Consider the following 27373-nt stretch of genomic DNA (forward strand, 5'->3'; position numbering starts at 1 on the left):
AGCCCGGACGGCCAGCTGTGCGCCAGTGCATCCGTGCCGAGGGTGCCCTCGGTCAGGGAATAATACAGGGAGCAATGGGAAGAGTCCTGGGAGGCAAACAGATCTACCTGTGCGTCGCCGAACCGTTCCCATATCAGCTGGATCGTCTGGGGGTGGAGTCTCCACTCTCCGGGGAGAGGCTGAAACCGTGACAGCTCGTCGGCTGCACAGTTCAGGTCTCCAGGGATGTGGACAGCACGAAGGGACCTCAGGCGCTTCTGACTCCACAAAACGAGATGGCGGGCGAGTTGAGACATACGGTGGGAGCGTAGACCGCCCTGGTGGTTGATGTACGCTACTACGGCCGTGTTGTCTGTCCTGACTAGCACATGTTGACCCTTCAGCAACGCTCGGAAGCGGTGCAGGGCGAACCGTACAGCCAGTAACTCGAGGCAATTGACATGCAGAAGGCGCTGGGGTCCTGTCCAGGAGCCCGCGGCTGCTTGTCCATTGCACATGGCACCCCAGCCCGTGGATGATGCATCTGTTGTCACAACAACATGCCTGGAAGCTCGTTCTAAGGACACTCCGGTCCGTAGAAACTTGAGGTTCGACCACGGGGTGAGTGTCTGTAAGCAGGCCCGAGTCACTAGTACCCGGAGCGTGCCAGACCGCCATGCCCATCTCGGGACTCGATCGCGTAGCCAGTGCTGAAGCGGTCTCATATGAAGCAATCCGAGCGGCGTTACCGCGGCTGCAGATGCCATATGCCCCAGGAGCCTCTGAAAATGTTTCAGTGGAACCGCACTCTGGCCCTCGACTTGTCGAAGGGCAGTCAGCAGAGACTGCGCGCGCTCGCTCGAAAGCTGCGCGCACATGGCGACCGAGTCGATATCCATACCGAGAAAAGAGATCCTCTGCGCGGGGCAAAGTTTGCTCTTCTCCCAGTTGACCCGAAGGCCCAGACGGGCTAGGTGATGGAGCACCAGATCTCTGTGTCCGCAAACCTGCTCTCGAGAGGGACCCAGTATGAGCCAGTCGTCGAGGTAGTTCAGGATGCGGACCCCGTGCTGCCGAAGGGGCGCAAGGGCTGCCTCGGCAATCTTCGTAAAGACGCGAGGGGACAGAGATAGCCCGAATGGTAGAACTGCGTACTGATATGCCCGCCCCTCGAAAGCAAACCGTAGGAACGGTCTGTGTCGAGGCAAAATGGAGACATGGAAGTAGGCGTCCTTCAGGTCGATCGCTGCAAACCAATCGTGTGGACGAACGCATTCGAAAAGGCGTTTCGCTGTCAACATCTTGAACGGAAACCGGTGAAGGTAACGGTTCAGGATGCGCAGGTCCAGGATTGGCCGTAGCCCACCGGTCTTTTTGGGTACAATGAAGTACGGGCTGTAAAACCCGCAATTCATCTCGGCTGGAGGGACAGGTTCGATCGCACCCTTCGCCAGTAGGGTGGCAATCTCCGCTCGCATGACGGGGGCGTTGGCCCCGATCATGGTGGAACGGACTCCCTGGAAGCAGGGAGGAACCCGTGCGAACTGAATCGCATAGCCGCGCCTGACGGTCCGCTCGACCCAGCGGGACAGCCCTGGAAGCTGAAGCCAGACATCCAGAAACTGCACCAGCGGGGTCATACGGTGTACAGACGTACCCGGTGTGGGCTTGCAGCGATGCAGCGTCACCGGCCCGGACATGGGAGGCTGTGGGGCGTCCCGGTGCGGGGGCACGGTTGACAGCTGCGTCCTGACAGAGGAGACCAGGGAAGGACCAGCGTTCCACTGGGGTCTGCTCTGCCAGGAGGCTGGCGACAGAGTGGGATGCGAGTGGCGGGACCCGTGGGTGGCGCGCACCGTCATCACCGGACTCTGTGGGCTCAGGGATGGGAGTGTTAATTCTTTCTTTGACCAACATAGGGTGCTGCTGACCCGGGGGCCAGCAGCTGAACAAAGGATTCTCCCCCGGCCCTCCACCGGGGGAAGGAGTGGTCCTGCTACCATCTCCTTGAAAGAATTTCCCATCCCTGAGCCGTCCGTCTCAGGAGCGCCGCTTGGCCTGGCGTTTAGCGGGGCGCGGGGCGGCCTGAGGGGACTTGGACGCCTTCCTACGGCTTCCTCCGCGACCCGGCCCGGGTGAAGGCTGCTGCTTGGACCGGGTGGGAGGGGCGGGAGCCTTAGGAGGGCGTCCTCGGCGTGGAGCAGACTGAGTTGACTGCGCCGGCGGCGGGGTGGAGGCAGCAGCTGGCCGCCGGGGCAGTACGTGCTTAATAGCCTCAGTCTGCTTCTGGGCGATTGAGAACTGTTGGGCGAAGTCCTCAACCGCCCCGCCGAAGAGGCCGGCCTGGGATATGGGGGCATCGAGGAACCGGGTTCGCTCGGTGTCCCGCATATCGGCCAGGTTCAGCCACAGGTGACGCTCCTGGACCACATTTGTGGACATCACTTGACCCAGGGAGCGTGCGGTCACCTTCGTCGCCCGGAGAGCGAGGTCGGTGGCGGCACGCAGCTCATTTAAGAGCCCCGGATCAACTCCACCCTCGTGCATGTCCTTGAGGATCCTGGCCTGGTAGACCTGGAGGATCGCCATGGCATGCAGCGAAGCGGCAGCCTGCCCCGCGGCTCTGTGCGATTTCGACACCAAGGTTGATGTGAATCGACAGGCTTTGGAGGGGTGCTTAGGATCACCACGCCAGGTTGAAGCGCTCTGAGGACACAGTTGCATCGCAACAGAACGTTCAACTGGAGGGACCCCAGTGTACCCTTTAGCTGCCGCCCCATCGAGGACGGAGAAGGCGGAGGAAGTCACCGAACGGTCACGGGAAGACAACGGGGACTTCCAGGACCGCGTGAGTTCCTCATGCAGCTCGGGAAAGAAAGGTATTGAGGGCAAGGACTGACGGGTGTCAGCGCGAGCCCCCAAAAACCAATCATCGAGCCTTGAGCGTTCGGGACAGGGTGGAGGGTTCCACTCGATCCCTAAACTCGCGGCTGCCCGAGACAACATGGCTGTCAGCTCTGGATCTGACTCGGGCAATGCTGGCACGCCCGAGGGCGGCAGCACAGCCGAGTCATCATCTCCAGAGGACTCGAGCCCACCTTGTGATGCGGTGATCGACATCGCATCCTCCTCTGGAGCGCCAAATGAGATGCGCGGGGGGGCCGGAGCCGGCCCCGCGATCTGCATCTGAACACTCGCGGGTTGCAATGTGCAAGACGGGGGTGTGGCCCGAGGCATGAGCGTCGGGGCTTTGTTCCACACCGTAACCGTCAAGTCACCCTGACCACCAGCCGAAGTACTGGGCCTCTGGGACTCAGTAGATCGGGGTGTGGTAGAGGGGACTCTCACTTCAGTACGAAGGTCATGGAGTCTTGACCGCAACATTGCGATGGTCATGTTCCCGCAGTGAGAACATGACTCATCCGCGAACGCTGTCTGAGCATGCTGAAAGCCCAAACATATCAGACAGTGTTCGTGCCCATCAGAAGAGGAAAGCAACCGACCACACCCAGAAGTACACGGACGAGACATCCTGAAAAGGACGCGTCACGTGTAAGCTCTTTTATGAGAGGAAGCCTCGCAGAGAACGCCGAAGCGCCCAGGGACCACACACCAGCTGTCTAGCGGACCACTGCGCAGATCAGCAGGCAGGCAGTATGATGATCACTGGAACGCGCCGTAACACCAACGCCTCTGGAAAGCTGCTCGTCTCGAAAGCTGTCGATGACTCAGATCAGGCTTGTAGGAGTGAAGAGATCCTCTTGGCTCCAAAGCAGAAACATAATGCGATGTTCGCAGCGTACTTCCTTATATACCCACGAGGTGGGGCGGAGTTACGCATGCAAATTCCGCATGCCCATGGCATTGGCACTGCCATTGGGCGCTGTTGAATACGATGAAGATGATTGGCTTCTAAGCGAAACCCCCATTCGTTAGTCACTAACGTACGTCGTAGTGACTGAACGAAAGGGAACAAAAAACTTTTTAAAAACTTTTTAAAAACTTTTTTTGAACTTTTTGCTAGTAATGGCAATCAGAAGAGAAAACAATGAGCATAATTAGTAAGTTAGTGTTTAAGTACTCTTGGGCCAAAAACATGTTCAGTAGGTCAAATATGGACTTCTCTACAGCCATAACATGTATACAAAAATAAAACAAAATAAAAAAAACTTCTGTGGAATTTTTGGCTAGTAATGGCAAGCAGAAGACAAGTCAATGAGAATATATAGTAAATTAGTGTTTAAGCACTCTTAGGCGTAAAACATGTTCAGTTGATCAAATATGGACTTCTGTACAGCTATAATGTAAAAAACAAAAAACATTTTTAAAAACTTTTTAAAAACTTTTTAAAAACTTTTTAAAAACTTTTTAAAAACTTTTTGCTAGTAATGGCAATCAGAAGAGAAGTCAATGAGCATAAATAGTAAGTTAGTGTTTAAGTACTCTTGGGCCAATAAAGGTTCAGTAGGTCAAATATGGACATCTCTAAAGCCATAACATGAATAAAAAAAAAATTAAATTAAAAAAAATCTTTTGTGGAATTTTTGGCTAGTAATGGCAATCAGAAGAGAAGTCAATGAGCATTTATAATAAATTAGTGTTTAAGGACTCTTGGGCAAAAACATGATAAGTTTGTCAAATATGGATTTCTGTAGAGCCATAATGTAAAAAAAAAAAACTTTTTTAAAACTTTAGTGGAATTTTTGGCTAGTAATGGCAATCAGACGACAAGTCAATGAGCATATATAGTAAGTTAGTGTTTAAGTACTCTTGGGCCAAAAACATGTTCAGTTGGTCAAATATGGACATCTGTACAGCCATAACATGTATAAGAAAAATAAAAAAATTAAAAAAAACGTTTGTGGAATTTTTGGCTAGTAATGGCAATCAGAAGACAAGTCAATGAGAATATATAGTAAATTAGTGTTTAAGCACTCTTAGGCGTAAAACATGTTCAGTTGATCAAATATGGACTTCTGTACAGCCATAATGTAAAAAACTAAAAAAAAAAAAAACTTTTTTGGAACTTCTTGCTAGTAATGGCAATCAGAAGAGAAGTCAATGAGCATATATTAATTTAGTGTCTAAGTACTCTTGGGCGAAAAACATGTTCAGTAGGTCAAATATGGACTTCTGTACAGCCATCACATGTATACAAAAATAAAACAAAATAAAAAAAACTTCTGTGGAATTTTTGGCTAGTAATGGCAATCAGAAGACAAGTCAATGAGAATATATAGTAAATTAGTGTTTAAGCACTCTTAGGCGTAAAACATGTTCAGTTGATCAAATATGGACTTCTGTGTAGGCATAACGTAAAAAAATAAATACATTTTTTTTTTTAAACTTATGTGGAACTTTTGGCTTGTAATTGGAATCAGAAGGAAAGTCAATGAGTATGTATAGTAAGTTTATGTTTAAGAACTCTTGAGCCAAAAATATGTTCAGTAGGTCAAATATAGACTTCTGTACAGCCATAACATGTATAAAACAAATTATTATTTTTATTAGTTTTAAACCTTTTGTGAAACTTTTTGCTGGTAATGGCAATCAGAAGAGAAGTCAATGAGCATATATATTAAGTTAGTGTTTAAGTACTCTTGGGCGAAAAACATGTTCAGTAGGTCAAATATGGACTTCTGTACAGCCATAATGTAAAAAAAACCAAAAAACTTTTAAAAAACTTTTAAAAAACTTTTTTCGAACATTTTTGCTAGTAATGGCAATCAGAAGAGAAGTCAATGAGCATAAATAGTAAGTTAGTGTTTAAGTACTCTTGGGCCAAAAACATGTTCAGTAGGTCAAATATGGACTTCTGTACAGCCATAATGTAAAAAACAAAAAACATTTTTTAAAACTTTTTAAAAACTTTTTAAAAACTTTTTGCTAGTAATGGCAATCAGAAGAGACGTCAATGAGCATAAATAGTAAGTTAGTGTTTAAGTACTCTTGGGCCAAAAACATGTTCAGTAGGTCAAATATGGACTTCTGTGTAGGCATAACGTAAAAAAATGAATACATTTTTTTTTTTAAACTTATGTGGAACTTTTGGCTTGTAATTGGAATCAGAAGGAAAGTCAATGAGTATGTATAGTAAGTTAGTGTTTAAGAACTCTTGAGCCAAAAATATGTTCAGTAGGTCAAATATAGACTTCTGTACAGCCATAACATGTATAAAACAAATTATTATTTTTATTATTTTTAAACCTTTTGTGAAACTTTTTGCTGGTAATGGCAATCAAAAGAGAAGTCAATGAGCATATATATTAAGTTAGTGTTTAAGTACTCTTGGGCGAAAAACATGTTCAGTAGGTCAAATATGGACTTCTGTACAGCCATAATGTAAAAAAAAAAAAAAAAAAATGTTAAAACTTTTGTGGAACTTTTGGCTAGTAGTTGGAATTAGAAGGAAAGTCAATGAGTATGTATATATATATATATATATATATATATATATAATTTTTATTGATTTAATTTTTTTTAAAAATTTTTGGAACTTTTGGCTAGTAATAGCAATCAGAAGACAAGTCAATGAGAATATATAGTAAATTAGTGTTTAAGCACTCTTAGGCGTAAAACATGTTTAGTTGATCAAATATGGACTTCTGTACAGCCATAATGTAAAAAACAAAAAAAGTTTAAAAACTTTTTAAAAACTTTTTAAAAACTTTTTAAAAACTTTTTAAAAACTTTTTAAAAACTTTTTAAAAACTTTTTAAAAACTTTTTAAAAACTTTTTAAAAACTTTTTGCTAGTAATGGCAATCAGAAGAGAAGTCAATGAGCATAAATAATAAGTTAGTGTTTAAGTACTCTTGGGCCAAAAACATGTTCAGTAGGTCAAATATGGACATCTCTACAGCCATAACATGAATAAAAAAAAATAAAAAAATAAAAAAAAACTTTTGTGGAATTTTTGGCTAGTAATGGCAATCAGAAGACAAGTCAATGAGCATATATAGTAAGTTAGTGTTTAAGTACTCTTGGGCCAAAAAAGGTTCAGTAGGTCAAATATGGACATCTCTACAGCCATAACATGAACAAAAAAAAAATTAAATTTAAAAAAATCTTTTGTGGAATTTTTGGCTAGTAATGGCAATCAGAAGAGAAGTCAATGAGCATATATAATAAATTAGTGTTTAAGGACTCTTGGGCCAAAAACATGATAAGTTTGTCACATATGGATTTCTGTAGAGCCATAATGTAAAAAAAAAAAAACTTTTTTAAAACTTTTTTGGAACTTTTTGCTAGTAATGGCAATCAGAAGAGTAGTCAATGAGCATATATAGTAAGTTAGTGTTTAAGTACTCTTTAGCATAAAACATATTCAGTAGGTCAAATATGGACTTCTGTAAAGCCATTATGTAAAAAACAAAAAACTTTTTAAAAACTTTTTAAAAACTTTTTTTGAACTTTTTGCTAGTAATGGCAATCAGAAGAGAAGACAATGAGCATAATTAGTAAGTTAGTGTTTAAGTACTCTTGGGCCAAAAACATGTTCAGTAGGTCAAATATGGACTTCTCTACAGCCATAACATGTATACAAAAATAAAACAAAATAAAAAAAACTTCTGTGGAATTTTTGGCTAGTAATGGCAATCAGAAGACAAGTCAATGAGAATATATAGTAAATTAGTGTTTAAGCACTCTTAGGCGTAAAACATGTTCAGTTGATCAAATATGGACTTCTGTACAGCCATAATGTAAAAAACAAAAAACATTTTTAAAAACTTTTTAAAAACTTTTTAAAAACTTTTAAAAAACTTTTTGCTAGTAATGGCAATCAGAAGAGAAGTCAATGAGCATAAATAGTAAGTTAGTGTTTAAGTACTCTTGGGCCAAAAACATGTTCAGTAGGTCAAATATGGACATCTGTACAGCCATAACATGTATAAGAAAAAAAAAAAAAAAAAAAAAAAAAACCTTTGTGGAATTTTTGGCTAGTAATGGCAATCAGAAGACAAGTCAATGAGAATATATAGTAAATTAGTGTTTAAGCACTCTTAGGCGTAAAACATGTTCAGTTGATCAAATATGGACTTCTGTACAGCCATAATGTAAAAAACTTAAATTTTTTTTAACTTTTTTGGAACTTCTTGCTAGTAATGGCAATCAGAAGAGAAGTCAATGAGCATATATTAAGTTAGTGTTTAAGCACTCTTGGGCGAAAAACATGTTCAGTAGGTCAAATATGGACTTCTGTACAGCCATCACATGTATACAAAAATAAAACAAAATAAAAAAAACTTCAGTGGAATTTTTGGCTAGTAATGGCAATCAGAAGACAAGTCAATGAGAATATATAGTAAATTAGTGTTTAAGCACTCTTAGGTGTAAAACATGTTCAGTTGATCAAATATGGACTTCTGTACAGCCATAATGTAAAACACAAAAAACTTTTTTTTAACTTTTTTATAACTTTTTGCTAGTAATGGCAATCAGAAGAGATGTCAATGAGCATATATATTAAGTTAGTGTTGAAGTACTCTTGGGCCAAAAACATGTTCAGTAGGTCAAATATGGACATCTCTACAACCATAACATGAATTAAAAAATTTAAAACATTAAAAAAAAACTTTTTTGGAACTTTTTGCTAGTAATGGCAATCAGAAGAGAAGTCAATGAGCATATATATTAAGTTAGTGTTTAAGTACTCTTGGGCGAAAAACATGTTCAGTAGGTCAAATATGAACTTCTGTACAGCCATAATGTAAAAAAAAAAAAAAAAAACTTTTCAAAAACTTTTTTACAACTTTTTTGGAACTTTTTGCTAGTAATGGCAATCAGGAGAGAAGTCAATGAGCATAAATAGTAAGTTAGTTTTTAAGTACTCTTGGGCAAAAAACATGTTCAGTAGGTCAAATATGGACATCTCTACAGCCATAACATGAATAAAAAATTTAAAAAAATAAAAATAACTTTTTTGGAACTTTTTGCTAGTAATGGCAATCAGAAGAGAAGTAAATGAGCATAGATATTAAGTTAGTGTTTAAGTACTCTTGGGCGAAAAACATGTTCAGTAGGTCAAATATGGACATCTCTACAGCCATAACATGAATAAAAAAAATTAAAAAATTAAAAAAAAAACTTTTTTGGAACTTTTTGCTAGTAATGGCAATCAGAAGAGAAGTCAATGAGCATAAATAGTAAGTTAGTGTTTAAGTACTCTTGGGCAAAAAACAGGTTCAGTAGGTCAAATATGGACATCTCTACAGCATTAACATGAATAAAAATTAAAAAAAATTAAAAAAAACTTTTTTGGAACTTTTTGCTAGTAATGGCAATCAGAAGAGAAGTCAATGAGCATATATAGTAAATTAGTGTTTAGGTACTCTTGGGCAAAAAACATGTTCAGTAGGTCAAATATGGACATCTCTACAGCCATAACATGAATAAAAAAAATAAAAAAATAAAAAAAAACTTTTGTGGATTTTTTGGCTAGTAATGGCAATCAGAGGACAAGTCAATGAGCATATATAGTAAGTTAGTGTTTAAGTACTCTTGGGCCAAAACATGTTCAGTAGGTCAAATATGGACATCTCTACAGCCATAACATGAATAAAAAATAATAAAAAAATAAAAAAAAACTTTTTTGGAACTTTTTGCTAGTAATGGCAATCAGAAGAGAAGTCAATGAGCATATATATTAAGTTAGTGTTTAGGTACTCTTGGGCAAAAAACATGTTCAGTAGGTCAAATATGGACATCTCTACAGCCATAACATGAATAAAAAAAATTAAAAAAAACTTTAGTGGAATTTTTGGCTAGTAATGGCAATCAGAAGACAAGTCAATGAGCATATATAGTAAGTTAGTGTTTAAGTACTCTTGGGCCAAAAAATGTTCAGTAGGTCAAATATGGACATCTCTACAGCCATAACATGAATAAAAAATAAAAAAAAAATAAAAAAAAACTTTTTTGGAACTTTTTGCTAGTAATGGCAATCAGAAGAGAAGTCAATGAGCATATATATTAAGTTAGTGTTTAAGTACTCTTGGGCCAAAAACATGTTCAGTAGGTCAAATATGGACATCTCTACAGCCATAACATGAATAAAAAAATTAAAAAAATTAAAAAAACTTTTGTGGAATTTTTGGCTAGTAATGGCAATCAGAAGACAAGTCAATGAGCATATATAGTAAATTAGTGTTTAAGTACTCTTGGGCCAAAAAATATTCAGTAGGTCAAATATGGACATCTCTACAGCCATAACATGAATAAAAATTAAAAAAAATTAAAAAAAACTTTTTTGGAACTTTTTGCTAGTAATGGCAATCAGAAGAGAAGTCAATGAGCATAAATTGTAAGTTTGTGTTTAAGTACTCTTGGGCCAAAAACATGTTCAGTAGGTCAAATATGGACATCTCTACAGCATTAACATGAATAAAAATTTAAAAAAATAAAAAAAAACTTTAGTAGAATTTTTGGCTAGTAATGGCCATCAGAAGACAAGTCAATGAGCATATATAGTAAATTAGTGTTTAGGTACTCTTGGGCAAAATACATGTTCAGTAGGTCAAATATGGACATCTCTACAGCACTAACATGAATAAAAAAAATTAAAAAATTTAAAAAAACTTTTTTGGAACTTTTTGCTAGTAATGGCAATCAGAAGAGAAGTCAATGAGCATAAATAGTAAGTTAGTGTTTAAGTACTCTTGGGCCAAAAACATGTTCATTAGGTCAAATATGGACATCTCTACAGCCATTACATGAATAAAAAATTTAAAAAAACTTTTTAAAAACTTTTTTGGAACTTTTTGCTAGTAATGGCAATCAGAAGACAAGTCAATGAGCATAAATAGTAAGTTAGTTTTTAAGTACTCTTGGGACAAAAACATGTTCAGTAGGTCAAATATGGACTTCTGTACAGCCATAATGTAAAAAACAAAAAACATTTTTAAAAACTTTTTAAAAACTTTTTAAAAACTTTTTAAAAACTTTTTTAAAACTTTTAGCTAGTAATGGCAATCAGAAGAGAAGTCAATGAGCATAAATAGTAAGTTAGTGTTTAAGTACTCTTGGGCCAAAAACATGTTCAGTAGGTCAAATATGGACTTCTGTGTAGGCATAACGTAAAAAAATAAATAAATTTTTTTTTTTAAACTTATGTGGAACTTTTGGCTTGTAATTGGAATCAGAAGGAAAGTCAATGAGTATGAATAGTAAGTTAGTGTTTAAGAACTCTTGAGCCAAAAATATGTTCAGTAGGTCAAATATAGACTTCTGTACAGCCATAACATGTACAAAAAAATTATTATTTTTATTATTTTTAAACCCTTTGTGAAACTTTTTGCTGGTAATGGCAATCAGAAGAGAAGTCAATGAGCATATATATTAAGTTAGTGTTTAAGTACTCTTGGGCGAAAAACATGGTCAGTAGGTCAAATATGGACTTCTGTACAGCCATAATGTAAAAAAAAAAAAAAAACTTTTAAAAAACTTTAAAAAAAACTTTTTTCGAACATTTTTGCTAGTAATGGCAATCAGAAGAGAAGTCAATGAGCATAAATAGTAAGTTAGTGTTGAAGTACTCTTGGGCCAAAAACATGTTCAGTAGGTCAAATATGGACTTCTGTACAGCCATAATGTAAAAAACAAAAAACATTTTTTAAAACTTTTTAAAAACTTTTTAAAAACTTTTTAAAAACTTTTTGCTAGTAATGGCAATCAGAAGAGAAGTCAATGAGCATAAATAGTAAGTTAGTGTTTAAGTACTCTTGGGCCAAAAACATGTTCAGTAGGTCAAATATGGACATCTGTACAGCCATAACATGTATAAGAAAAAAAAAAAAAAAAAAAAAAAACCTTTGTGGAATTTTTGGCTAGTAATGGCAATCAGAAGACAAGTCAATGAGAATATATAGTAAATTAGTGTTTAAGCACTCTTAGGCGTAAAACATGTTCAGTTGATCAAATATGGACTTCTGTACAGCCATAATGTAAAAAACTTAAAAAAAAATTAACTTTTTTGGAACTTCTTGCTAGTAATGGCAATCAGAAGAGAAGTCAATGAGCATATATTAAGTTAGTGTTTAAGCACTCTTGGGCGAAAAACATGTTCAGTAGGTCAAATATGGACTTCTGTACAGCCATCACATGTATACAAAAATAAAACAAAATAAAAAAAACTTCAGTGGAATTTTTGGCTAGTAATGGCAATCAGAAGACAAGTCAATGAGAATATATAGTAAATTAGTGTTTAAGCACTCTTAGGTGTAAAACATGTTCAGTTGATCAAATATGGACTTCTGTACAGCCATAATTTAAAACACAAAAAACTTTTTTTTAACTTTTTTATAACTTTTTGCTAGTAATGGCAATCAGAAGAGATGTCAATGAGCATATATATTAAGTTAGTGTTGAAGTACTCTTGGGCCAAAAACATGTTCAGTAGGTCAAATATGGACATCTCTACAACCATAACATGAATAAAAAATTTAAAAAAATAAAAATAACTTTTTTGGAACTTTTTGCTAGTAATGGCAATCAGAAGAGAAGTCAATGAGCATAGATATTAAGTTAGTGTTTAAGTACTCTTGGGCGAAAAACATGTTCAGTAGGTCAAATATGGACATCTCTACAGCCATAACATGAATAAAAAAAATAAAAAAATTTAAAAAAAAACTTTTTTGGAACTTTTTGCTAGTAATGGCAATCAGAAGAGAAGTCAATGAGCATAAATAGTAAGTTAGTGTTTAAGTACTCTTGGGCAAAAAACAGGTTCAGTAGGTCAAATATGGACATCTCTACAGCATTAACATGAATAAAAAAAATTAAAAAATTAAAAAAAAAACTTTTTTGGAACTTTTTGCTAGTAATGGCAATCAGAAGAGAAGTCAATGAGCATATATAGTAAATTAGTGTTTAGGTACTCTTGGGCAAAAAACATGTTCAGTAGGTCAAATATGGACATCTCTACAGCCATAACATGAATAAAAAAAATAAAAAAATAAAAAAAAACTTTAGTGGATTTTTTGGCTAGTAATGGCAATCAGAGGACAAGTCCATGAGCATATATAGTAAGTTAGTGTTTAAGTACTCTTGGGCCAAAAAATGTTCAGTAGGTCAAATATGGACATCTCTACAGCCATAACATGAATAAAAAAATAAAAAAAATAAAAAAAAACTTTTGTGGAATTTTTGGCTAGTAATGGCAATCAGAAGACAAGTCAATAACAATATATAGTAAATTAGTGTTTAAGCACTCTTAGGCGTAAAATATGTTCAGTTGATCAAATATGGACTTCTGTACAGCCATAATGTAAAACACAAAAAACTTTTTTTTAACTTTTTTATAACTTTTTGCTAGTAATGGCAATCAGAAGACAAGTCAATAACAATATATAGTAAATTAGTGTTGAAGTACTCTTGGGCGAAAAACATGTTCAGTAGGTCAAATATGGACTTCTGTACAGCCATAATGTAAAAAAAAAAAAACTTTTTAAAAACTTTTTAAAAACTTTTTTCGAACATTTTTGCTAGTAATGGCAATCAGAAGAGAAGTCAATGAGCATAAATAGTAAGTTAGTGTTTAAGTACTCTTGGGCCAAAAACATGTTCAGTAGGTCAAATATGGACATCTCTACAGCACTAACATGAATAAAAAAAATTTAAAAATTTAAAAAAACTTTTTTGGAACTTTTTGCTAGTAATGGCAATCAGAAGAGAAGTCAATGAGCATAAATAGTAAGTTAGTGTTTAAGTACTCTTGGGCGAAAAACATGTTCAGTAGGTCAAATATGGACTTCTGTACAGCCATAATGTAAAAAAAAAAAAAAAACTTTTCAAAAACTTTTTAAAAACTTTTTTGGAACTTTTTGCTAGTAATGGCAATCAGAAGACAAGTCAATGAGCATAAATAGTAAGTTAGTTTTTAAGTACTCTTGGGACAAAAACATGTTCAGTAGGTCAAATATGGACATCTCTACAACCAAAACATGAATAAAAAATTAAAAAAAATAAAAATAACTTTTTTGGAACTTTTTGCTAGTAATGGCAATCAGAAGAGAAGTCAATGAGCATAAATTGTAAGTTAGTGTTTAAGTACTCTTGGGCCAAAAACATGTTCAGTAGGTCAAATATGGACATCTCTACAGCATTAACATGAATAAAAATGTGAAGAAAAAAAAAAAAAACTTTAGTAGAATTTTTGGCTAGTAATGGCCATCAGAAGACAAGTCAATGAGCATACATAGTAAATTAGTGTTTAGGTACTCTTGGGCAAAAAACATGTTCAGTAGGTCAAATATGGACATCTCTACAGCCATAACATGAATAAAAAAAATTAAAAAATAAAAAAAAACTTTTTTGGAACTTTTTGCTAGTAATGGCAATCAGAAGAGAAGTCAATGAGCATATATATTAAGTTAGTGTTTAAGTACTCTTGGGCCAAAAACAAGTTCAGTAGGTCAAATATGGACATCTCTACAGCCATAACATGAATAAAAAAATAAAAAAAATAAAAAAGAACTTTTGTGGAATTTTTGGCTAGTAATGGCAATCAGAAGACAAGTCAATAACAATATATAGTAAATTAGTGTTTAAGCACTCTTAGGCGTAAAATATGTTCAGTTGATCAAATATGGACTTCTGTACAGCCATAATGTAAAACACAAAAACTTTTTTTTAACTTTTTTATAACTTTTTGCTAGTAATGGCAATCAGAAGAGATGTCAATGAGCATATATATTAAGTTAGTGTTGAAGTACTCTTGGGCGAAAAACATGTTCAGTAGGTCAAATATGGACTTCTGTACAGCCGTAATGTAAAAAAAAAAAAACTTTTTAAAAACTTTTTTACAACTTTTTTGGAACTTTTTGCTAGTAATGGCAATCAGGAGAGAAGTCAATGAGCATAAATAGTAAGTTAGATTTTAAGTACTCTTGGGCCAAAAACATGTTCAGTAGGTCAAATATGGACATCTCTACAACCATAACATGAATAAAAAATTTAAAAAAATAAAAATAACTTTTTTGGAACTTTTTGCTAGTAATGGCAATCAGAAGAGAAGTAAATGAGCATAGATATTAAGTTAGTGTTTAAGTACTCTTGGGCGAAAAACATGTTCAGTAGGTCAAATATGGACATCTCTACAGCCATAACATGAATAAAAAAAAAAAAAAAATAAAAAAAAAAACTTTTTTGGAACTTTTTGCTAGTAATGGCAATCAGAAGAGAAGTCAATGAGCATAAATAGTAAGTTAGTGTTTAAGTACTCTTGGGCAAAAAACAGGTTCAGTAGGTCAAATATGGACATCTCTACAGCATTAACATGAATAAAAATAAAAAAAAATAAAAAAAAACTTTTTTGGAACTTTTTGCTAGTAATGGCAATCAGAAGAGAAGTCAATGAGCATATATAGTAAATTAGTGTTTAGGTACTCTTGGGCAAAAAACATGTTCAGTAGGTCAAATATGGACATCTCTACAGCCATAACATGAATAAAAAAATTAAAAAAATTAAAAAAACTTTTGTGGAATTTTTGGCTAGTAATGGCAATCAGAAGACAAGTCAATGAGCATATATATTAAGTTAGTGTTTAAGTACTCTTGGGCGAAAAACATGTTCAGTAGGTCAAATATGGACTTCTGTACAGCCATAATGTAAAAAAAAAAAAAAAAACTTTTCAAAAACTTTTTAAAAACTTTTTTGGAACTTTTTGCTAGTAATGGCAATCAGAAGACAAGTCAATGAGCATAAATAGTAAGTTAGTTTTTAAGTACTCTTGGGACAAAAACATGTTCAGTAGGTCAAATATGGACATCTCTACAACCATAACATGAATAAAAAATTAAAAAAAATAAAAATAACTTTTTTGGAACTTTTTGCTAGTAATGGCAATCAGAAGAGAAGTCAATGAGCATAAATTGTAAGTTAGTGTTTAAGTACTCTTGGGCCAAAAACATGTTCAGTAGGTCAAATATGGACATCTCTACAGCATTAACATGAATAAAAATTTAAAAAAATAAAAAAAAACTTTTTTGGAACTTTTTGCTAGTAATGGCAATCAGAAGAGAAGTCAATGAGCATATATATTAAGTTAGTGTTTAAGTACTCTTGGGCGAAAAACATGTTCAGTAGGTCAAATATGGACTTCTGTACAGCCATAATGTAAAAAAAAAAAAAAAACTTTTCAAAAACTTTTTAAAAACTTTTTTGGAACTTTTTGCTAGTAATGGCAATCAGAAGACAAGTCAATGAGCATAAATAGTAAGTTAGTTTTTAAGTACTCTTGGGACAAAAACATGTTCAGTAGGTCAAATATGGACTTCTCTACAACCATAACATGAATAAAAAATTAAAAAAAATAAAAATAACTTTTTTGGAACTTTTTGCTAATAATGGCAATCAGAAGAGAAGTCAATGAGCATAAATTGTAAGTTAGTGTTTAAGTACTCTTGGGCCAAAAACATGTTCAGTAGGTCAAATATGGACATCTCTACAGCATTAACATGAATAAAAATTTAAAAAAATAAAAAAAAACTTTAGTAGAATTTTTGGCTAGTAATGGCCATCAGAAGACAAGTCAATGAGCATATATAGTAAATTAGTGTTTAGGTACTCTTGGGCAAAAAACATGTTCAGTAGGTCAAATATGGACATCTCTACAGCCATAACATGAATAAAAAAATTTAAAAAATAAAACAAAACTTTTTTGGAACTTTTTGCTAGTAATGGCAATCAGAAGAGAAGTCAATGAGCATATATATTAAGTTAGTGTTTAAGTACTCTTGGGCCAAAAACAAGTTCAGTAGGTCAAATATGGACATCTCTACAGCCATAACATGAATAAAAAAAATAAAAAAAATAAAAAAAAACTTTTGTGGAATTTTTGGCTAGTAATGGCAATCAGAAGACAAGTCAATAACAATATATAGTAAATTAGTGTTTAAGCACTCTTAGGCGTAAAATATGTTCAGTTGATCAAATATGGACTTCTGTACAGCCATAATGTAAAACACAAAAAACTTTTTTTTAACTTTTTTATAACTTTTTGCTAGTAATGGCAATCAGAAGAGATGTCAATGAGCATATATATTAAGTTAGTGTTGAAGTACTCTTGGGCGAAAAACATGTTCAGTAGGTCAAATATGGACTTCTGTACAGCCATAATGTAAAAAAAAAAAAACTTTTTAAAAACTTTTTAAAAACTTTTTTCGAACATTTTTGCTAGTAATGGCAATCAGAAGAGAAGTCAATGAGCATAAATAGTAAGTTAGTGTTTAAGTACTCTTGGGCCAAAAACATGTTCAGTAGGTCAAATATGGACATCTCTACAACCATAACATGAATTAAAAAATTTAAAACATTAAAAAAAAACTTTTTTGGAACTTTTTGCTAGTAATGGCAATCAGAAGAGAAGTCAATGAGCATATATATTAAGTTAGTGTTTAAGTACTCTTGGGCGAAACACATGTTCAGTAGGTCAAATATGAACTTCTGTACAGCCATAATGTAAAAAAAAAAAAAAAACTTTTCAAAAACTTTTTTACAACTTTTTTGGAACTTTTTGCTAGTAATGGCAATCAGGAGAGAAGTCAATGAGCATAAATAGTAAGTTAGTTTTTAAGTACTCTTGGGCCAAAAACATGTTCAGTAGGTCAAATATGGACATCTCTACAACCATAACATGAATAAAAAATTTAAAAAAATAAAAATAACTTTTTTGGAACTTTTTGCTAGTAATGGCAATCAGAAGAGAAGTCAATGAGCATAGATATTAAGTTAGTGTTTAAGTACTCTTGGGCGAAAAACATGTTCAGTAGGTCAAATATGGACATCTCTACAGCCATAACATGAATTAAAAAAATTAAAAAATTAAAAAAAAAACTTTTTTGGAACTTTTTGCTAGTAATGGCAATCAGAAGAGAAGTCAATGAGCATAAATAGTAAGTTAGTGTTTAAGTACTCTTGGGCAAAAAACAGGTTCAGTAGGTCAAATATGGACATCTCTACAGCATTAACATGAATAAAAAAAATTAAAAAATTAAAAAAAAAACTTTTTTGGAACTTTTTGCTAGTAATGGCAATCAGAAGAGAAGTCAATGAGCATATATAGTAAATTAGTGTTTAGGTACTCTTGGGCAAAAAACATGTTCAGTAGGTCAAATATGGACATCTCTACAGCCATAACATGAATAAAAAAAATAAAAAAATAAAAAAAAACTTTAGTGGATTTTTTGGCTAGTAATGGCAATCAGAGGACAAGTCCATGAGCATATATAGTAAGTTAGTGTTTAAGTACTCTTGGGCCAAAAAATGTTCAGTAGGTCAAATATGGACATCTCTACAGCCATAACATGAATAAAAAAATAAAAAAAATAAAAAAAAACTTTTGTGGAATTTTTGGCTAGTAATGGCAATCAGAAGACAAGTCAATAACAATATATAGTAAATTAGTGTTTAAGCACTCTTAGGCGTAAAATATGTTCAGTTGATCAAATATGGACTTCTGTACAGCCATAATGTAAAACACAAAAAACTTTTTTTTAACTTTTTTATAACTTTTTGCTAGTAATGGCAATCAGAAGACAAGTCAATAACAATATATAGTAAATTAGTGTTGAAGTACTCTTGGGCGAAAAACATGTTCAGTAGGTCAAATATGGACTTCTGTACAGCCATAATGTAAAAAAAAAAAAACTTTTTAAAAACTTTTTAAAAACTTTTTTCGAACATTTTTGCTAGTAATGGCAATCAGAAGAGAAGTCAATGAGCATAAATAGTAAGTTAGTGTTTAAGTACTCTTGGGCCAAAAACATGTTCAGTAGGTCAAATATGGACATCTCTACAGCACTAACATGAATAAAAAAAATTTAAAAATTTAAAAAAACTTTTTTGGAACTTTTTGCTAGTAATGGCAATCAGAAGAGAAGTCAATGAGCATAAATAGTAAGTTAGTGTTTAAGTACTCTTGGGCGAAAAACATGTTCAGTAGGTCAAATATGGACTTCTGTACAGCCATAATGTAAAAAAAAAAAAAAAACTTTTCAAAAACTTTTTAAAAACTTTTTTGGAACTTTTTGCTAGTAATGGCAATCAGAAGACAAGTCAATGAGCATAAATAGTAAGTTAGTTTTTAAGTACTCTTGGGACAAAAACATGTTCAGTAGGTCAAATATGGACATCTCTACAACCAAAACATGAATAAAAAATTAAAAAAAATAAAAATAACTTTTTTGGAACTTTTTGCTAGTAATGGCAATCAGAAGAGAAGTCAATGAGCATAAATTGTAAGTTAGTGTTTAAGTACTCTTGGGCCAAAAACATGTTCAGTAGGTCAAATATGGACATCTCTACAGCATTAACATGAATAAAAATGTGAAGAAAAAAAAAAAAAACTTTAGTAGAATTTTTGGCTAGTAATGGCCATCAGAAGACAAGTCAATGAGCATACATAGTAAATTAGTGTTTAGGTACTCTTGGGCAAAAAACATGTTCAGTAGGTCAAATATGGACATCTCTACAGCCATAACATGAATAAAAAAAATTAAAAAATAAAAAAAAACTTTTTTGGAACTTTTTGCTAGTAATGGCAATCAGAAGAGAAGTCAATGAGCATATATATTAAGTTAGTGTTTAAGTACTCTTGGGCCAAAAACAAGTTCAGTAGGTCAAATATGGACATCTCTACAGCCATAACATGAATAAAAAAATAAAAAAAATAAAAAAGAACTTTTGTGGAATTTTTGGCTAGTAATGGCAATCAGAAGACAAGTCAATAACAATATATAGTAAATTAGTGTTTAAGCACTCTTAGGCGTAAAATATGTTCAGTTGATCAAATATGGACTTCTGTACAGCCATAATGTAAAACACAAAAACTTTTTTTTAACTTTTTTATAACTTTTTGCTAGTAATGGCAATCAGAAGAGATGTCAATGAGCATATATATTAAGTTAGTGTTGAAGTACTCTTGGGCGAAAAACATGTTCAGTAGGTCAAATATGGACTTCTGTACAGCCGTAATGTAAAAAAAAAAAAACTTTTTAAAAACTTTTTTACAACTTTTTTGGAACTTTTTGCTAGTAATGGCAATCAGGAGAGAAGTCAATGAGCATAAATAGTAAGTTAGATTTTAAGTACTCTTGGGCCAAAAACATGTTCAGTAGGTCAAATATGGACATCTCTACAACCATAACATGAATAAAAAATTTAAAAAAATAAAAATAACTTTTTTGGAACTTTTTGCTAGTAATGGCAATCAGAAGAGAAGTAAATGAGCATAGATATTAAGTTAGTGTTTAAGTACTCTTGGGCGAAAAACATGTTCAGTAGGTCAAATATGGACATCTCTACAGCCATAACATGAATAAAAATAAAAAAAAAATAAAAAAAAAAACTTTTTTGGAACTTTTTGCTAGTAATGGCAATCAGAAGAGAAGTCAATGAGCATAAATAGTAAGTTAGTGTTTAAGTACTCTTGGGCAAAAAACAGGTTCAGTAGGTCAAATATGGACATCTCTACAGCATTAACATGAATAAAAATAAAAAAAAATAAAAAAAAACTTTTTTGGAACTTTTTGCTAGTAATGGCAATCAGAAGAGAAGTCAATGAGCATATATAGTAAATTAGTGTTTAGGTACTCTTGGGCAAAAAACATGTTCAGTAGGTCAAATATGGACATCTCTACAGCCATAACATGAATAAAAAAATTAAAAAAATTAAAAAAACTTTTGTGGAATTTTTGGCTAGTAATGGCAATCAGAAGACAAGTCAATGAGCATATATATTAAGTTAGTGTTTAAGTACTCTTGGGCGAAAAACATGTTCAGTAGGTCAAATATGGACTTCTGTACAGCCATAATGTAAAAAAAAAAAAAAAAACTTTTCAAAAACTTTTTAAAAACTTTTTTGGAACTTTTTGCTAGTAATGGCAATCAGAAGACAAGTCAATGAGCATAAATAGTAAGTTAGTTTTTAAGTACTCTTGGGACAAAAACATGTTCAGTAGGTCAAATATGGACATCTCTACAACCATAACATGAATAAAAAATTAAAAAAATAAAAATAACTTTTTTGGAACTTTTTGCTAGTAATGGCAATCAGAAGAGAAGTCAATGAGCATAAATTGTAAGTTAGTGTTTAAGTACTCTTGGGCCAAAAACATGTTCAGTAGGTCAAATATGGACATCTCTACAGCATTAACATGAATAAAAATTTAAAAAAATAAAAAAAAACTTTTTTGGAACTTTTTGCTAGTAATGGCAATCAGAAGAGAAGTCAATGAGCATATATATTAAGTTAGTGTTTAAGTACTCTTGGGCGAAAAACATGTTCAGTAGGTCAAATATGGACTTCTGTACAGCCATAATGTAAAAAAAAAAAAAAAACTTTTCAAAAACTTTTTAAAAACTTTTTTGGAACTTTTTGCTAGTAATGGCAATCAGAAGACAAGTCAATGAGCATAAATAGTAAGTTAGTTTTTAAGTACTCTTGGGACAAAAACATGTTCAGTAGGTCAAATATGGACTTCTCTACAACCATAACATGAATAAAAAATTAAAAAAAATAAAAATAACTTTTTTGGAACTTTTTGCTAATAATGGCAATCAGAAGAGAAGTCAATGAGCATAAATTGTAAGTTAGTGTTTAAGTACTCTTGGGCCAAAAACATGTTCAGTAGGTCAAATATGGACATCTCTACAGCATTAACATGAATAAAAATTTAAAAAAATAAAAAAAAACTTTAGTAGAATTTTTGGCTAGTAATGGCCATCAGAAGACAAGTCAATGAGCATATATAGTAAATTAGTGTTTAGGTACTCTTGGGCAAAAAACATGTTCAGTAGGTCAAATATGGACATCTCTACAGCCATAACATGAATAAAAAAATTTAAAAAATAAAACAAAACTTTTTTGGAACTTTTTGCTAGTAATGGCAATCAGAAGAGAAGTCAATGAGCATATATATTAAGTTAGTGTTTAAGTACTCTTGGGCCAAAAACAAGTTCAGTAGGTCAAATATGGACATCTCTACAGCCATAACATGAATAAAAAAAATAAAAAAAATAAAAAAAAACTTTTGTGGAATTTTTGGCTAGTAATGGCAATCAGAAGACAAGTCAATAACAATATATAGTAAATTAGTGTTTAAGCACTCTTAGGCGTAAAATATGTTCAGTTGATCAAATATGGACTTCTGTACAGCCATAATGTAAAACACAAAAAACTTTTTTTTAACTTTTTTATAACTTTTTGCTAGTAATGGCAATCAGAAGAGATGTCAATGAGCATATATATTAAGTTAGTGTTGAAGTACTCTTGGGCGAAAAACATGTTCAGTAGGTCAAATATGGACTTCTGTACAGCCATAATGTAAAAAAAAAAAAACTTTTTAAAAACTTTTTAAAAACTTTTTTCGAACATTTTTGCTAGTAATGGCAATCAGAAGAGAAGTCAATGAGCATAAATAGTAAGTTAGTGTTTAAGTACTCTTGGGCCAAAAACATGTTCAGTAGGTCAAATATGGACATCTCTACAACCATAACATGAATTAAAAAATTTAAAACATTAAAAAAAAACTTTTTTGGAACTTTTTGCTAGTAATGGCAATCAGAAGAGAAGTCAATGAGCATATATATTAAGTTAGTGTTTAAGTACTCTTGGGCGAAACACATGTTCAGTAGGTCAAATATGAACTTCTGTACAGCCATAATGTAAAAAAAAAAAAAAAACTTTTCAAAAACTTTTTTACAACTTTTTTGGAACTTTTTGCTAGTAATGGCAATCAGGAGAGAAGTCAATGAGCATAAATAGTAAGTTAGTTTTTAAGTACTCTTGGGCCAAAAACATGTTCAGTAGGTCAAATATGGACATCTCTACAACCATAACATGAATAAAAAATTTAAAAAAATAAAAATAACTTTTTTGGAACTTTTTGCTAGTAATGGCAATCAGAAGAGAAGTCAATGAGCATAGATATTAAGTTAGTGTTTAAGTACTCTTGGGCGAAAAACATGTTCAGTAGGTCAAATATGGACATCTCTACAGCCATAACATGAATTAAAAAAATTAAAAAATTAAAAAAAAAACTTTTTTGGAACTTTTTGCTAGTAATGGCAATCAGAAGAGAAGTCAATGAGCATAAATAGTAAGTTAGTGTTTAAGTACTCTTGGGCAAAAAACAGGTTCAGTAGGTCAAATATGGACATCTCTACAGCATTAACATGAATAAAAAAAATTAAAAAATTAAAAAAAAAACTTTTTTGGAACTTTTTGCTAGTAATGGCAATCAGAAGAGAAGTCAATGAGCATATATAGTAAATTAGTGTTTAGGTACTCTTGGGCAAAAAACATGTTCAGTAGGTCAAATATGGACATCTCTACAGCCATAACATGAATAAAAAAAATAAAAAAATAAAAAAAAACTTTAGTGGATTTTTTGGCTAGTAATGGCAATCAGAGGACAAGTCCATGAGCATATATAGTAAGGTAGTGTTTAAGTACTCTTGGGCCAAAAAATGTTCAGTAGGTCAAATATGGACATCTCTACAGCCATAACATGAATAAAAAAATAAAAAAAATAAAAAAAAACTTTTGTGGAATTTTTGGCTAGTAATGGCAATCAGAAGACAAGTCAATAACAATATATAGTAAATTAGTGTTTAAGCACTCTTAGGCGTAAAATATGTTCAGTTGATCAAATATGGACTTCTGTACAGCCATAATGTAAAACACAAAAAACTTTTTTTTAACTTTTTTATAACTTTTTGCTAGTAATGGCAATCAGAAGACAAGTCAATAACAATATATAGTAAATTAGTGTTGAAGTACTCTTGGGCGAAAAACATGTTCAGTAGGTCAAATATGGACTTCTGTACAGCCATAATGTAAAAAAAAAAAAACTTTTTAAAAACTTTTTAAAAACTTTTTTCGAACATTTTTGCTAGTAATGGCAATCAGAAGAGAAGTCAATGAGCATAAATAGTAAGTTAGTGTTTAAGTACTCTTGGGCCAAAAACATGTTCAGTAGGTCAAATATGGACATCTCTACAGCACTAACATGAATAAAAAAAATTAAAAAATTTAAAAAAACTTTTTTGGAACTTTTTGCTAGTAATGGCAATCAGAAGAGAAGTCAATGAGCATAAATAGTAAGTTAGTGTTTAAGTACTCTTGGGCGAAAAACATGTTCAGTAGGTCAAATATGGACTTCTGTACAGCCATAATGTAAAAAAAAAAAAAAAACTTTTCAAAAACTTTTTAAAAACTTTTTTGGAACTTTTTGCTAGTAATGGCAATCAGAAGACAAGTCAATGAGCATAAATAGTAAGTTAGTTTTTAAGTACTCTTGGGACAAAAACATGTTCAGTAGGTCAAATATGGACATCTCTACAACCAAAACATGAATAAAAAATTAAAAAAAATAAAAATAACTTTTTTCGAACTTTTTGCTAGTAATGGCAATCAGAAGAGAAGTCAATGAGCATAAATTGTAAGTTAGTGTTTAAGTACTCTTGGGCCAAAAACATGTTCAGTAGGTCAAATATGGACATCTCTACAGCATTAACATGAATAAAAATGTTAAAAAATAAAAAAAAACTTTAGTAGAATTTTTGGCTAGTAATGGCCATCAGAAGACAAGTCAATGAGCATACATAGTAAATTAGTGTTTAGGTACTCTTGGGCAAAAAACATGTTCAGTAGGTCAAATATGGACATCTCTACAGCCATAACATGAATAAAAAAAATTAAAAAATAAAAAAAAACTTTTTTGGAACTTTTTGCTAGTAATGGCAATCAGAAGAGAAGTCAATGAGCATATATATTAAGTTAGTGTTTAAGTACTCTTGGGCCAAAAACAAGTTCAGTAGGTCAAATATGGACATCTCTACAGCCATAACATGAATACAAAAATAAAAAAAATAAAAAAGAACTTTTGTGGAATTTTTGGCTAGTAATGGCAATCAGAAGACAAGTCAATAACAATATATAGTAAATTAGTGTTTAAGCACTCTTAGGCGTAAAATATGTTCAGTTGATCAAATATGGACTTCTGTACAGCCATAATGTAAAACACAAAAACTTTTTTTTAACTTTTTTATAACTTTTTGCTAGTAATGGCAATCAGAAGAGATGTCAATGAGCATATATATTAAGTTAGTGTTGAAGTACTCTTGGGCGAAAAACATGTTCAGTAGGTCAAATATGGACTTCTGTACAGCCGTAATGTAAAAAAAAAAAAACTTTTTAAAAACTTTTTAAAAACTTTTTTCGAACATTTTTGCTAGTAATGGCAATCAGAAGAGATGTCAATGAGCATAAATAGTAAGTTATTGTTTAAGTACTCTTGGGCCAAAAACATGTTCAGTAGGTCAAATATGGACATCTCTACAACCATAACATGAATTAAAAAATTTAAAACATTAAAAAAAAACTTTTTTGGAACTTTTTGCTAGTAATGGCAATCAGAAGAGAAGTCAATGAGTATATATATTAAGTTAGTGTTTAAGTACTCTTGGGCGAAAAACATGTTCAGTAGGTCAAATATGAACTTCTGTACAGCCATAATGTAAAAAAAAAAAAAAAACTTTTCAAAAACTTTTTTACAACTTTTTTGGAACTTTTTGCTAGTAATGGCAATCAGGAGAGAAGTCAATGAGCATAAATAGTAAGTTAGATTTTAAGTACTCTTGGGCCAAAAACATGTTCAGTAGGTCAAATATGGACATCTCTACAACCATAACATGAATAAAAAATTTAAAAAAATAAAAATAACTTTTTTGGAACTTTTTGCTAGTAATGGCAATCAGAAGAGAAGTAAATGAGCATAGATATTAAGTTAGTGTTTAAGTACTCTTGGGCGAAAAACATGTTCAGTAGGTCAAATATGGACATCTCTACAGCCATAACATGAATAAAAAAAATAAAAAAATAAAAAAAAAAACTTTTTTGGAACTTTTTGCTAGTAATGGCAATCAGAAGAGAAGTCAATGAGCATAAATAGTAAGTTAGTGTTTAAGTACTCTTGGGCAAAAAACAGGTTCAGTAGGTCAAATATGGACATCTCTACAGCATTAACATGAATAAAAATTAAAAAAAATAAAAAAAAACTTTTTTGGAACTTTTTGCTAGTAATGGCAATCAGAAGAGAAGTCAATGAGCATATATAGTAAATTAGTGTTTAGGTACTCTTGGGCAAAAAACATGTTCAGTAGGTCAAATATGGACATCTCTACAGCCATAACATGAATAAAAAAAATTAAAAAATTAAAAAAAACTTTAGTGGATTTTTTGGCTAGTAATGGCAATCATAGGACAAGTCAATGAGCATATATAGTAAGTTAGTGTTTAAGTACTCTTGGGCCAAAAAATGTTCAGTAGGTCAAATATGGACATCTCTACAGCCATAACATGAATAAAAAATAATAAAAAAATAAAAAAAAACTTTTTTGGAACTTTTTGCTAGTAATGGCAATCAGAAGAGAAGTCAATGAGCATATATATTAAGTTAGTGTTTAGGTACTCTTGGGCAAAAAACATGTTCAGTAGGTCAAATATGGACATCTCTACAGCCATAACATGAATAAAAAAAATTAAAAAAAACTTTAGTGGAATTTTTGGCTAGTAATGGCAATCAGAAGACAAGTCAATGAGCATATATAGTAAGTTAGTGTTTAAGTACTCTTGGGCCAAAAAATGTTCAGTAGGTCAAATATGGACATCTCTACAGCCATAACATGAATAAAAAAAAAAAAATAATAAAAATAAACTTTTTTGGAACTTTTTGCTAGTAATGGCAATCAGAAGAGAAGTCAATGAGCATATATATTAAGTTAGTGTTTAAGTACTCTTGGGCCAAAAACATGTTCAGTAGGTCAAATATGGACATCTCTACAGCCATAACATGAATAAAAAAATTAAAAAAATTAAAAAAACTTTTGTGGAATTTTTGGCTAGTAATGGCAATCAGAAGACAAGTCAATGAGCATATATATTAAGTTAGTGTTTAAGTACTCTTGGGCGAAAAACATGTTCAGTAGGTCAAATATGGACTTCTGTACAGCCATAATGTAAAAAAAAAAAAAAAAACTTTTCAAAAACTTTTTAAAAACTTTTTTGGAACTTTTTGCTAGTAATGGCAATCAGAAGACAAGTCAATGAGCATAAATAGTAAGTTAGTTTTTAAGTACTCTTGGGACAAAAACATGTTCAGTAGGTCAAATATGGACATCTCTACAACCATAACATGAATAAAAAATTAAAAAAAATAAAAATAACTTTTTTGGAACTTTTTGCTAGTAATGGCAATCAGAAGAGAAGTCAATGAGCATAAATTGTAAGTTAGTGTTTAAGTACTCTTGGGCCAAAAACATGTTCAGTAGGTCAAATATGGACATCTCTACAGCATTAACATGAATAAAAATTTAAAAAAATAAAAAAAAACTT

This window comes from Gobio gobio (genome assembly GCF_949357685.1).
Source record: "Gobio gobio genome assembly, chromosome: 12".
Lineage (NCBI taxonomy): Eukaryota > Metazoa > Chordata > Actinopteri > Cypriniformes > Gobionidae > Gobio > Gobio gobio.